The 14,019-nt window shown below is 40.0% G+C and overlaps 1 protein-coding gene across 1 annotated transcript in view; it reads left to right on the top strand.

The window, feature by feature from the left end:
• Syt9 (synaptotagmin 9) overlaps positions 1 to 14,019 on the top strand; it is a 143,589-nt gene that overhangs the window by 41,466 nt on the left and 88,104 nt on the right. The window lies entirely within an intron of this gene.

Raw genomic sequence — 14,019 nt, 5'->3', positions numbered from 1 at the left:
ACCCTGGGCTGACCAGGGTACTGCCTGAGTGCATTCTGCCAGGTGACAGGGGCAGGCCAGCCAGCATAATGCCTGAATCCTTACACCAGCCCCATGCCTCCCTCACAGTTCCCACCATGATGGTCATGAATTTACCCTCTGAAACTGCAAGCAATCACCAATTAAATGCTTGCTTCTACAAATTACCTTGTTCATCGTATCTCTTCACAGCAATAGAACAGTTAACTAAGACACTGTAAAACCTACAGTGGGAAGTCCTGATCATTATTTTCTCCATTTTTTTTAAAAAACATAATCAGATGACTTGAGTTTGGTCTTATGAGAAGTGGGTACATGTAAGACTTGGCTTATTGGTCTTAGTCAGTCCATACTGCTGTAACAGAAAACCATAGACAAGTCAGCTTATTCATGACAAACCACAATGATCCACAATTCTAGCACTGGGAAGCCCTAGACAAGGGTGCCATCAGATTTGATATCTGGTGAGTATTGCTTCTTTGTCCACAGTGGCTATCTCATAGATGAACGGGTGAAAGACCTTTCTGTGAGAAGGAAGGATGGGAAATAACTTGATGGATTTACCAAATGAAAGCGGTGAGAGAGTGAGAAATCCACACACAATACCACTGCCACCAACAAATCCAAAACAAACAAGAATGAACAATCAATGGTCATTAATATCCCTCAATATTAATGATCTTAACTTGCCTATAAAAAGATACAGGCTAACAGAATGGATATGAAGACAGAATCCATCCTTCTGCTGCATACAAGAAGCACACCTCACCTTCAAAGACAGACGTTATTTCAGAGTTAAGGGTTGGGATAAGACTTTTCAATCAAAAGAAACAAGCTGGTGTAGCTATCCTAATATCTAACAAATTAGACTTCAAACTAAAATCAATCAAAAGAGATGAAGAACGGCATTTCATATTCATCACAAAAAATCCATCAGGATGAACTCTATTCTCACCATCTATGTCCCAAATGCAAAGGCACCCATGTTCATAAAAGAAACATTACTAAAACTCAAATCGCACATAAAACTTCACACACTTATAGTGGGAGACTTCAACACCCCATTCTCACCACGGGACAGGACTACCAGACAGAAACTTAACAAAGAAACAAAAGAACTAACAGAAGTTATGACCCAATTGGGTTTAACAGACATCTATAGAACAAATTCCATCCAAACACAAAAGAATATACCTTCTTCTCAGCACCACATGGAACCTTCTCTAAAATTAACCACATACTCAGCAACATAGCAAACCTCAACAGAAACAAAAAAATTGGAATAACCTCCTGTATCCTATTGGATCACCATGGTTTAAAGTTAGAATTCAATAACAACACAAATTGCAAAAACCCTACAAACTCATGGAAATTGAACAATGCCCAAATGCACCATCCCTGGATCAAGGAAGAAATAAAGAAAGAAATTAAAGACTTCCTAGAATTCAATGAAAATGAAGACACAACATACCCAAAATTATGGAACACTTTGAAAGCAGTACTAAGAGGAAAATTCATAGCACTGAGTGCCCACATGAAAAAACTAGAGAATAGTCACACCACAGAATTAACAGCACAGCTGAAACTCTAGAACAAAAAGAAGCAAGCTCAGGAGGAGTAGACACCAGGAAATAATCAAATTGAGAGCTGAAATCAATAAAGTACAAACAAAGAAAACAATACAAAGAATCAATGTAACATAGATTTGGTTCTTTGAGAAAATCAACAAGATAGACAAAACTTTGTCCAGACTAACCAAAAGGCAGAGAGAGAACATGCAAATTAACAAAATCAGAAATGAAAAGGGGGACATAACAATGGACACTGAGGAAATCCAGAGAATCATCAGGTCATACTTTGAAAAACTGTACTCCACAAAATTTGAAAATTTAAAGGAAATGGACAACTTTCTGGTTAGATGTCACTTACCAAAATGAAATCAAGAACAGATAAACAGTTTAATCAGAACTATCACCCCTAATGAAATAGAATTAGTCATCAAAAGTCTCCCAACCAAAAAAAGCCCAAGGCCAGATGGTTTCAGTGCAGAATTCTACCAGAAATTCAAAAAAGAGCTAATACCAATATTCCTCAAATTGTTCCATGGAGTAGAGGCAGAAGGTTCATTGCCAAACTCTTTTTACAAAGCAACAATCACGTTGGTGACCAAGCCACACACACAACTAAGAAAGAGAACAACATACCAATATCCCTCAAGAGTATTTTTATGCAAAAATACTCAATAAAGTACTGACAAATCAATTCCAAGAACACATCAGATAAATCATCCACCATGATCAAGTAGGCTTCATCCCCAGGTTGCAGGAATGGTTCAACATACGAAAATCTATCAATGTAATCTACCATATAAACAAACTGAAAAAGAAAAACCCCATGATCATCTCACTAGATGCCGAAAAAGCCTTTGACAAAATCCAACACCCCTTCATGATAAAGTCCTGGAGAGATCAGGGATAACAGGAACATACCTAAACATAATAAAAACAATATACAGTAAATCAACAGCCAACATCAAACTAAATGGAGAGAAACTCAGCACGGTTCCTCTAAAATCAGGAACAGACAAGGCTGTCCACTCTCTCCATATCTCCTCAATGTTGTGCTTAAAGTTTTAGCTAGAGCAATAAGACAACAAAAGGAGATCAAGGGGATAGAGATTGAAAAGGAAGAAGTCAAACTTCCACTATTTGCAGATGATACGATAGTCTACATAAGTGATCCGAAAAGCTCTACCAGGCAACTCCTACAGCTGATAAACACCTTCAGGAAAGTGGCAGGATACAAGACTAATTCAAAAAAGTCAGTATCCCTATTATATACAGAGGATAAATGGGCTGAGAAAGAAATCAGAGAAACATTACCCTTTACAATAGCAACAAACAACATAAAATATCTTGGGGTAACGCTAACCAAAGACAAGTATAACAAGAACTTTGAGTCTTTAAAGAAAGAAATAAAAAAGATACCATGAAATGGAAAGATCTCCCATGCTTTTGGATGAGTAGGAGCAACAAAGTAAAAATTGCAATCTTGCCAAAAGCAACCTACAGATTCAATGCAATCCCCATCAAAATACTGGCACAATTCTTCACAGAGCTTGAAAGAATAGTACTCAACTTTATATGGAAAAACAAAAGACCCAGGATAGCCAAAACAGCCCTGTCCAATAAAGGAATTTCTTGAGGCATCACCATCCTGACTTCAAGCTCTATTATAGAGTTATAGTCCTGAAAACCGTTTGGTATTGGCACAAAAATAGACAGGTAGACCAATGGAATTGAATTGAAAACCCTGCTATTAACCCACACACCTACAAACACCTGATTTTTGACAAATAAGCTAAAATTATACAATGGAAAAAAGAAAGCATCCTCAACAAATGGTGCTGGCATAACTGGATGCTGGCGTATAGAAGACTGCAGAGAGATCCATATCTATTGCCATGTACAAAACTTAAATCAAAATGAATCAAAGACCTCAACATAAATCCAGCCACAATGAACTTCTTAGAAGAGGAAGTGGGAAGTACCCTTGAACAAATTGCTACAGGAGACAGCTTCCTGAGATTGTCAATAAATGGAACCTCCTGAAACTTAGAAGCTTCTGTAAGGCCCAGTCAACAAGACAAAATGGCAGCCCATAGAATAGGAAAAGATCTCCACCAATCCCACATCTGATAGAGGGCTGATTTCCAAAACATATGAAGAACTCAAGAAGCTAGTCACCAAAGCAACAAATAATCCAATTAAAAAGTGGAATATAGAACTAAATAGAGAATTCTCATAGAGGAATCTAAAATGGCTGAAAGACACTTAAGAAAGTGCTCAACATCCTTAGCTATCAGGAAATGCAAATCCAAACAGCTCTGAGATACCATCTTACTCCTATCAGAATGGCTAAATGAAAACACCAATGACAGTTTATGTTGGAGAGGACGTTGAGAAAGGTGAAACTCTCCCACTGCTGGTGGGAGTGCCAATTCGTACAGCCCCTTTGGAAATCAGTATGGTGGTTCCTCAGGAAAATGGGAATCAGTCTACCACAAGATTCATCAAATCCACTCTTAGGCATATACCCAAAAGATGCACATTCATACAATGACATATGTTCAACTATGTTCACTCCAGTATTTGTAATAGCCAGAACCTGGAAGCAGCCTAGATCCCCTCAACTGAAGAATGGATAAAGAAAATGTGGTATATTTACACAGTGGAGTACTACTCAGTGGAAAAAAACAATCGAATCTTGAAATTCACAGGCAAATGGATGGAATTAGAAGAAACCATCCTGAGTGAGGTAACCCAGTCCCAAGAAGACAAACATGGTATGAACTCACTTATATATGGATTTTAGACATAGAGCAAATGATTACCAGCCCACAGTCCATACCTCAAGAGAAGCTCAGAAACAAAGAGGACCCTAAGAGAGACATACATTGTCCCTCAGAGAAGGGGAAAGGGACAAGATCTCCTGAGCAAAGTGGGAGCATGTGGGGAAGGGAGAGGGAGCTAGGAGAATGAGAAGGGGAGAAGAGGAGGGGTGAGGAGGACATGAGGGAGCAGGATGGTTGAGTCAGGGAAAGAATAGAGGAGAGCAAGAAAAGAGAAACCATAATAGAGGGAGCCATTATTGGTTTAAAGAGAAATCTGGCACTAGGGCAATGTCCAGAGATGTACAAGGTTGACCCCAACTAACAATCTAAGCAATAGTGGAGTCTGCCTCAAATGCCCTTCCCCGATAATGAGATTGATCTCATCCTAGAGCCTTTATCCAGTAGCTGATGGAAGCAGAAACAGACACCCACAGCTAAACACTGAGCCGAACTCCTGAAATCCAGTTGCAGAGAGGGAGGAGTGATGAACAAAGGGATCAAGACCAGGCTGGAGAAACCCACAGAAACAGCTGACCTGAATAAGCGGGAGCTCATTGATCCCAGACTAACAGCTGGGAAAGCAGCATAGTACTGATCCAGACCCCCTGAATGATGAGGATGTCAGTTAGGAGGTCTGAGAAATATATGGGGCCTCTTGCAGTGGATTAGTATTTATCCCTTGTGTATGAATGGACTTTGGGAGCCCATTCCACATAGAGGGATACTTTCTCAGCCTAGACACACAGGGGATGGCCTAGGCCCTGCTCCAAATAATAGGACAGACCTCTCCCATGGAAGGCCTCACCCTTCCTGGGGAGCAGAAAGGGGATGGGATAGGGGGTTGGTGGGGCCAAGAGAGGAGGGGAGGGAGAGGGAACTGTGATTGACATGCAAAACAAGTTTGTTTCTAATTAAATTTTAAAAAGGGAAAAAATAAATTTGTCATCAAGTGATTTCTGTCATCTCTAAATTTTCTCTTAGCCTTTAACCAGGAGACATACTTTAATACATTACTTAGAAATAATTGGAGCTAAATGTCTCATTTTGTTGGTTGTACATTCTGTCTTCCATAAAACCATTGCATATGAGCAGAGTTCACCCTGGTTCTTCATACCTTGCAGCAAGGACCATGTAACTTCTAATAACTAGTCCATGGTCACCTAGGGACTCAGTAAGAGGGACCTTTGAACAGCTCTCTTTTCTTTCTCAGTTCTCATCAGAATCACCCTAACTGTCCATTCACAGATCTTTGCAAGCACCCATGTCAAAACTCTCCCAAGTCTACCTGTTTCACAGTTCAAGTGCTACTTCCCCAGCATCCCTGCTTCCAGATACCAAATTCAGTCTTAGTCTGTGGAGGAGTCATCTGAATTTCAGCCTTGGTTCTATGCCCCAACTTTCATTTTGTAGGAGTGCCCTGAATTGGGCATATTAATCTAAGAATTCTCCTGGCTAGCAGTTTCTTAAGGGCAAGGACTAATCTTTTTTTAAGCTTTCAGTTTAGGCCTTAGAATATTTCAGTTGTATGGGAGAAGCGCCTTCTCTAGTCCTCAGCAATTAAATCCACTAGGCACTGAGCAGGCGTTCAGTGTGTGTTCATAGCTGCTCCACCTCATAAAGTCCTTACTGTTTAGCTGAAGTGATCAGTTATTGGTGGCAATATTAGATCTGAACATGGGGCACCCTGATTCTGAGACACTTAAAAAAACAAAAATAATTTATACTTATTTACACCAGTAAATAATTTAATTTTTAAAAAAGAATTTTGGTGTGTGCTATGTACTCTGATTGTATATGATGTATTCATGTGATTGTGTGGGTATGTACACATTTAGAAGCTAGAGCAGGGTGTCTGGTTTCTTTTATCACCTCTGCATCATTCTTTAAGACAGGGTCTCTCATTGAACCTGAAGTTCACTGTTTTGACCAGGCTGGCTTGCCACTTCCCAGAATCCACCTTTCTTTCTTTCCTGATATGGGCTTCTTCGCATGTGTAGCGAAGAAAAAATACCCAGCATTTTTTACATGGATATTAGGGACTTCAACTCAGGTCCCATTGCTTACACAGCAAGTGTTCTTATCAGTGCTCTATCACTCCATCCTCAGCACCAGGAACTATCTGAGTAGACATTACTCAGATATATCTCCAAGATATAGAGACCAACAATGTGACTATGACAAACAAAGATATAGAGAAGTGAACCTAAGGTTATACAATCAATTATGATGAAAATCATTTTTGTTGTTGCTTTGGGTCAGGGTCTTGTGTAGCTGAGACTGGCCTTGAATTTGCTCTGTAGTGGAGGGTGGGCTTGAGCTTCTAATCCCCCCATCCCGGCTTCTCGAGTGCTGAGATTACAGGAGTGTGTCAGCACATCCAATTCAGAGACACAAAGTGACTCTGACTTGCAGCTCTACTTCTAACTGCTGTGCACGGGGCCTGCAATTTTACATAGCAATATCATTGCACGATTGCATTTCCTAGACAGGCTCAGTCATGAGCCTGTCTTTAACATGAAAATGCTTTAACATGAAAGCATTTAATTTTAACCTGGAATCAATCTATGACACTTGTCTTCTGCAGCATCCTATTCAGAAGATGCCCTGGAGCTTCCTGAAGTGTGGATCTGAGTTCCCCTGCACTGGGTATTTTCAGAGGCCTGGGATGTTTGAATGCAGCATTTGTCCTTTTCCCCTTGTCCTTTTCCTCCTCTTCACTTGTGTTGGAATAGACTGCTTTGAGAACACTTTTAGGTTCATGTTAATATTATCTCTTTAACTGTAACAGTAAAAAAAAAAAAAAAAAAGAGTCCATTGTATAAACTTACGTACATAATGAAGTGTTAAATGTAGTCACATGAAAGGAATGCTGATAAAGGAATTCTCACATTAAATATTCTGGGTGATGCTAAAGATTCATACTAATACACAATGTCCTTTTTGGTTCTGTTCTCTGAAACTCTTAACATCCCATCATCAGAGCTGTCTGGTCTTGCCTATTTCCTCTATCTAATTACATTAACTACTTTCCCTGCAAGGCACTATGTGATGTCCTCAAGTTCTCCATGGCCTAATTTCCAAACAATTTCCTGGTATTATCTGTATTAGGTCCCAAAGACATAACTGTCTTAGTGTGGTGGGTAAAGCATCTTGTATTCTGAAAGGAGCACATGCATGAGCATATGATCACACACACACACACACACACACACACACACACACACACACACAGATTAACATGTAGGGATTAAGATTAATTTTAGGGATTTATCTCTTATTGTGATCCGTAAGTCATGTGTATCAAACTCATCCTTGTTAAAATTGGAGATTCTGAGTCCGGCAATAGTGGCACATACCTTCAATCCCAGCACTCAGGAAGCAGAAGCAGAGGCAGGTGGATCTCTGAGTTCCAGACCAGCCTGGTCTACAGAGTGAGTTCCAGGACAGCCAAGGCTACAAAAAGAAACCCTGTCTGAAAAAAAAAATTAAAAGCGATTCTGGACCTCATACAACACCTATTAAATATGAATGTCTGAGGTTGAAGTCACAGGTAAACATTTTTCTCCATTGAAGAATTTTTACATTTTTATGTTCCTTTAGGAACTTGTCAAACATTCAAAAGTAGAAAAAATAATACCATAAAGTCCACAAGTTAAAACTCAGTAATAAATCCTAGCCAGTGTTTTTGATCTGTAATTTGAAGCCAATTTCAGACTTTCTATCACCTAGAATTGTTCCATACATTTCTCTGACACATAACATAATAATGATCATCCTTAAGAGTTTTTAATAACACCCAATATCATTATATTTCCAGTCCACATGCTCATTGTTTCACACATTTGCTACCTGGTAGTGTACTATATGCTCAGTCAGGTCTCTGCTGCAGGTAGAACTGGCTCTTTTCTGGACTATTGCCCAGTTTCTGTGCTGTGGTTTTCCTTTACAGGTCTCCTGAGTTGAATAAAATTTTCTCTGTATATATGTTTCATTTTCTACAGTCATCCATAAGGGGCTTCCAGGATGGGCACATGGAAGTAACCCTTCTAACACTGTGCAGTTCTGAAAATGTTTCTTGTAATCCTACACACTTGATCAATAGCATATTTGAGTAGAAATTTAAAGTTGAAAGTATTTTTTTCTTTCAGAAATTTGCATGTTGTTTCTTGTATTTAGTTTCTGGTAAATCAGTTTATGGTGATTCCAGGTTCTTAGTGTTTTAATGTGCGTGCACGTGCATGAGTGTGTGTATGTAGACCATATGCCACTCTCCACCTTGTGTTTTGAAATAGGGTCTTTTCTGACCTGGAGTTCACTGATTCCACTAGGCTCACTGGCCAGTGAGCTCTGGGGATCTATCTGCACATTCTCAGTGTTAGGGTTACTGATATGCATGACCGTATCTAACTTTTACATTTATTTGGGGGATCTGAACGCAGGTCCTTTTGTTTGCATAGCAGGCAGTTTACTCACTGTGTTATCTCCCCAGTTCCTGTGTCTTTATTATTTGTAACTCAACTTTATGCCTTTCTCTAATCTTTATTTATTACATTTCACAATAAAAACATCTAAGATCATAGCATTGTGCTCCAGATGCTGGGTGGATCTCCATCCACTTATCCTTCAGTTTTAGGAAACTTAAAGCCTTTCCTCCTTTGATTTTTGCCTCCATTTTCTGTGTCTTAGTCTTTCAGTAATTTTAAACATTAGATCTTTGAGGGGAAAACAACCTCTATCATTGCTTGTATTTCTGAGATGGGTGTTTTGTTCTTGCTGGTTAAGTTTACCTTGAATCAAGTTCCTTAGCTGTACTGTTGCTGCATTGTTCTTCTTTTTGAGGAATTGTCTTATTTTATTCCCATGTCAGATGGAATCTCCAGGCTCTTCTTTATTGGTTACTGCTGCATCAGTGCTCCTTAATCTGCACTCCTATTTCATAAATGTCAGTGTAGAATTATATTGTCTCTTGTTCTGACTTGGTTTATGTAATGGGCCATTTCTTCTGATGCCTCAGGTTGACTGGTGTCCTTTGAGCTGCTGATCTTCCTGTTTGGTTTCATTCATTGTTCCTTCTGGCCTGTGGTGGTTGGAATGAGAATGGCCCCCACAGGCTCATATGTTTGAGTACTTGGTTCCCCATTGGTGGAACTGTTTGGGAAGGATTAGGGGGCATAGCCTTACTGGAGGAGGTGTGTCACTCAGAGGCAAGCTTTGGGTTTCAAATGACTTATACCATTCTCAATGTCTGTCTTAGTTTCCATCTTGGGGATCAAGATGTGAGCTCTCAGCTGCTCCTTTGCATCATGAACTAATCCTGCAAAACCATAAGCCAAGTTAAATGTTTTCTTTTACAAATTGCCTTGGTCATGGTGTTTTATCCTAGCACTAGATAAGTAACTAAGACAATGGCTGATGTTCCTTAGTCTGTACCTAACCACTGGATGAACAAGCTCTTTTTTTCATTGGTCAACAGTACTTGCCACTTGTTACATGTTGCAGCTATCCTTTAGAATTACACCTGTCTACCTGGGATGCTTTACTACAATATTGTTTTTAGTACACAGGGACAAGCCATTATAGTACATCAAGTGCAGTGGTTAAGACCTAGTTTCAGGACACTGTGCCACACTCTTGAGAAAGTACCACATAGTTCTTGCTACACTTTCATACACAGTCCCCTGCTTGTACCACTGCCAGCCTTCAGGGAACTGTAGTATTTGCCTCTTCCAAGTCCCGAATCACCATCTAATTATTTTTTTGACCCATGGGAAAAAGACTTTTATACTCTTCCTATTCTTTAGTAAATATGCCGCAGTATATTTTATCATTATTCTTTTCCATCTTTAAACTATTCCATAAATGCCAATGACAATATGTGTGTATGTAATTTACAACTTATAAAACAAATGACCACATACCTACTACCTAACTTTATAAAATAAATTATTCTGTGATTCTAGGCTGACTTCCCCATACCAATTTGCTGAGGTCAAATTATAAGGAGATGGGAGTGGGCTTACTGATTTGTCCTTTGATGTGGCAAGAGACAAAAGTACAAACAGTGTCTAGAGGACACATTGAGCTATAGGTAACAGACAATCATATGATTACACTGCAGGCTGGTGAGGTCACATAGGCTACTATTGCTTTCTGGCATTCTGGCAGGTGTTCTAAAGCACTGAAACTCACCTGCTGTCTTTGTGTAAATATGAATTTTTTTACTCTTGCTGTTTGCAGTGACTGTGTGCACAAAAATCTATAAGAACTTGAATCCATAAGATTCTAGCAATCTCAGAGTTAACAGACCACAACCCACCCTTCCACAAATCAATGTTGACACAAGTGGCTGCAGAACTTCTCAGAGGGGTTTCATCCCAACAAATGCCATACTCATGCCAGGAATTCATTGAAATGCTTAGCATTCAGTGTTTAGGTAGAAAACTCTCTCCTTTCATGCTCCTTGCCCCATGACTGGACTTAAGAGCAAGCTGTTTTTTTTTTTTTTTTTGAATGCATAGCCTAAAAGTCATTTAGCAAGCTGGAATTGTTATGAACTGGATCAGAGGCCAACTGACTACTATTAAAAGTGGGTCAGGCTTCATATATTTGACATGTTGTGCACACCCAGTAGAATCCTGAGAGGTAGTGTCCTAAGCCAAATGAGCTCAGGGCTCATGTGGGATATAATTATTTATTTATTATTTTTAGATAGTATCTCACCATGTAGCCTTGGCTGCCCAGAAACCTGCCATGTAGACCAGTCTGTCTGTAACTATGATGTTTCTCCTACTTCTGCCTCTTAGTGCAGAAAGTAGATGCATGAATCATTATACCTGGCCTGTCATGTTGAATTCATTTTTTTTAAATCTTTGTGCGTGTGAGGGAGGGACAGCGTGTGTGTCTGCATTTATATGTGTACCTGTTCATGTGTTCAGAGATCATAAGGCATCATGTCTTCTCCCCATTTCTGTCTATTCCTTTGTGGCAGTCTCTTCTCAAACCTGAACATCATGTTTTCTCAGCAAGCCTGGGAGCCTGAATGATACTCCTATTTCTACCCCCTCAGAGCTGCATCAGCGGTGTGTGTGGAAGGCCTGGACTTTACATTTATATTGAGATCCAAAATCTTGTCCTCATGATTGCACAGCAAGCATTCTTAATTGTTGAGCCATTTCTCCCACACCACATTGAATTAAGTTCAGATAACCAAAAGTATTAGTTTACCCTGGGCAATCCAGGGTTAACAATCTTATCCCCATTTATTTATTATAATGTAACTCTTTGTTTTTCTTTAAGGCATCCCAGTTTTGGACAGTAATTTATATGGTCACATATATTAGCCAACTTTTTTTGCCATAACAACAAATCTTTTTAAAGTCATAGAGACTCAAAACGCCAACTCTTTAGGTTTTCCTCATGGGTCTGTACCTCACTTGCAACTGTGCCACAGTCTGTGAGTCTGTGCTAAATTTATTCCTCATTCTAGACTTGGGGCTTATGCCATAAATAATTTTTTAGGGTGCAAAGGCTTGAAGATTAACTCTCACAAGAGGGCTCTTACTTTCACACACTAGGTCAGAGCTCAAAAGTACCTCAGGTCTGAGGTTGATGATCTGTATTGGGTCATCTTCCATTGGCAGTAGAAGTCAGTATCACAGACCAATACATAGAATTCTGATTTAAACTTGCTCCATGTAGGAGAGTATTATGACATGGGAAAGTACTCAGGAAATAATTCACAGTGACCACATCACAGTCTTAACCCCACAGTTTCCTACTATCCCCCTCCTCTAGCCTTTGCAGCTGCTCTCCTTGCAGCGCTTGTCAAAACAAAGCTACAGTAGTTAATGAAGGAATTTTGCCTGTATATCGAGTACAGAATGTGTCAAGGGATTCCAGTACAATGTGTAGCCTAGTCTGTGCTCAGATGCTACTGTGGGGGCTGGAGATTGATGTTTTCTATGGCCATTAATGTGACCCTAGCTGCTGTAAAAGTCTGCATCAAGAAAGACTTCACTTCACTATGTGAGATGTCACAGCCAAGTGGAGTATGGGAATGTGTGTGTGTGTGTGTGTGTGTGTGTGTGTGTGTGTGTGTGTGTGTGTGTGTGTGTGTGTGTGTGATAAGGTTTTGGGCATTCCAAACAATCCTTGAACTCACTATTATACTAGGGATGACATTGTACTCCTGATCCCCCTGCCTCTACCTCCCCAGTTCTAGGATTACAGACATGTGCCACTATACTTGATCTATGCAGTGCTGGGAACCATGTGCATACTAGGCAAGCATTCTGCTATCTAAGCTACATCCCTATCCCTATGCCTGGGATTTTTCTATTTTGGTTTGATTAGTATCCCTTCACTGGTTAGTCTTTTGTGTTTGGTATCGATTGGATTTTTCTACAATTCCAGAAATTCCTTCATATTACTGACTCAGTGGTGATGCTATTCCTTGTAGGAAATTGCATTTCTTGTTTCAGTGAGATTTTGAGCTCAGTTGATGCACTGAAACAGGAATCCCAGTGTTACAAGCAGACATGTATGCCACAACAAAGATTGATTGGGAGGCATGGGTTATCCATTTGTTCCATCAGCAGCCTGGCAGCTGGCTCCTTTCAAGAGCAATTTTCATAACAAAATGAGTATCATTTCATAAGAATGATCAAAGTCATGGTGAAAAGCATAGCTAGTAGTTGGTCAGCTTTATTCAGTGGGTAAGTGATGTAGGTCCTACACGATTTCACAGGAATATGACTTGTCAGAAACTATAGAACACTTATGGGATTAATTTTTCTTTTAATTTCTCTAGAATATGAACCTATGAAGGTATGAAGTCTGCCATCCTACTGTGTCTCCAAAACTTAGCTACTATCTGTCAATAATAGACATTCAGAATACCCCAGGGGGAACAGGTTTAAAAAATGACTGGTAGGGGCAAAACCTGGGGAGAATTTTGAGGGCCTAGAACATATAGGAGCAGCCTTTAAAGTAGTGGTGTCAGAGATGAGATCAAATTCCTGCTGCAGTCTTTCTGACCCTACCGTGAGATAGGAACCTGGGAGAGACTAGAGTCTATCTTGAAAGGTATGAGTATAGTTGTAGAATCTTGTGTAGCCATGGAACTATGGTCCACATACAGTCACCATCATTGTCAACTGTATCCTCTTGTCCTTGCCCCTTCAAGCATGCCTGCCGACCTCCTCTGAGGTTTCAGCATTGGCTTCAGTGTGGGATTTTCCTCTGGTCATTGAAGCTCGCGTTCCTTCTAGGCTGTGTGCTGAAGTGCTGATATGAAGTGTTCTTTAGAATTTCCCTCAAGTCAGTGATAGAAAGGAGTGGGTGGAACCCAGGGCCTTCACTTGTTGAGTGGGATAGCTCTGAGGTGCATGGAACTCCTCCAGCAGCTTAAACTGTGGCCCCCACTCTTGATAACTGGCTTGATGATGCACAATATACTACATCCCCAACTTTGCCTGTCTTTGTTTTTCGCCCTTCTAAGAAAACCTCCTGCTCCTGAATAGATTCCCCAGGATTTACTACTGGGAAACTCAAACTGATAGTCTGGTTTTTGAAAACATAAGTGGTAGATACTCTTGATGCTACAAAGT

This window comes from Cricetulus griseus, chromosome 3 (assembly GCF_003668045.3).
Source record: "Cricetulus griseus strain 17A/GY chromosome 3, alternate assembly CriGri-PICRH-1.0, whole genome shotgun sequence".
Classification (NCBI taxonomy): Eukaryota; Metazoa; Chordata; class Mammalia; order Rodentia; family Cricetidae; genus Cricetulus; species Cricetulus griseus.
The sequence above is the reverse complement of the archived record's forward strand: the minus strand, read 5'-3'. Positions and strand labels throughout refer to the sequence as shown.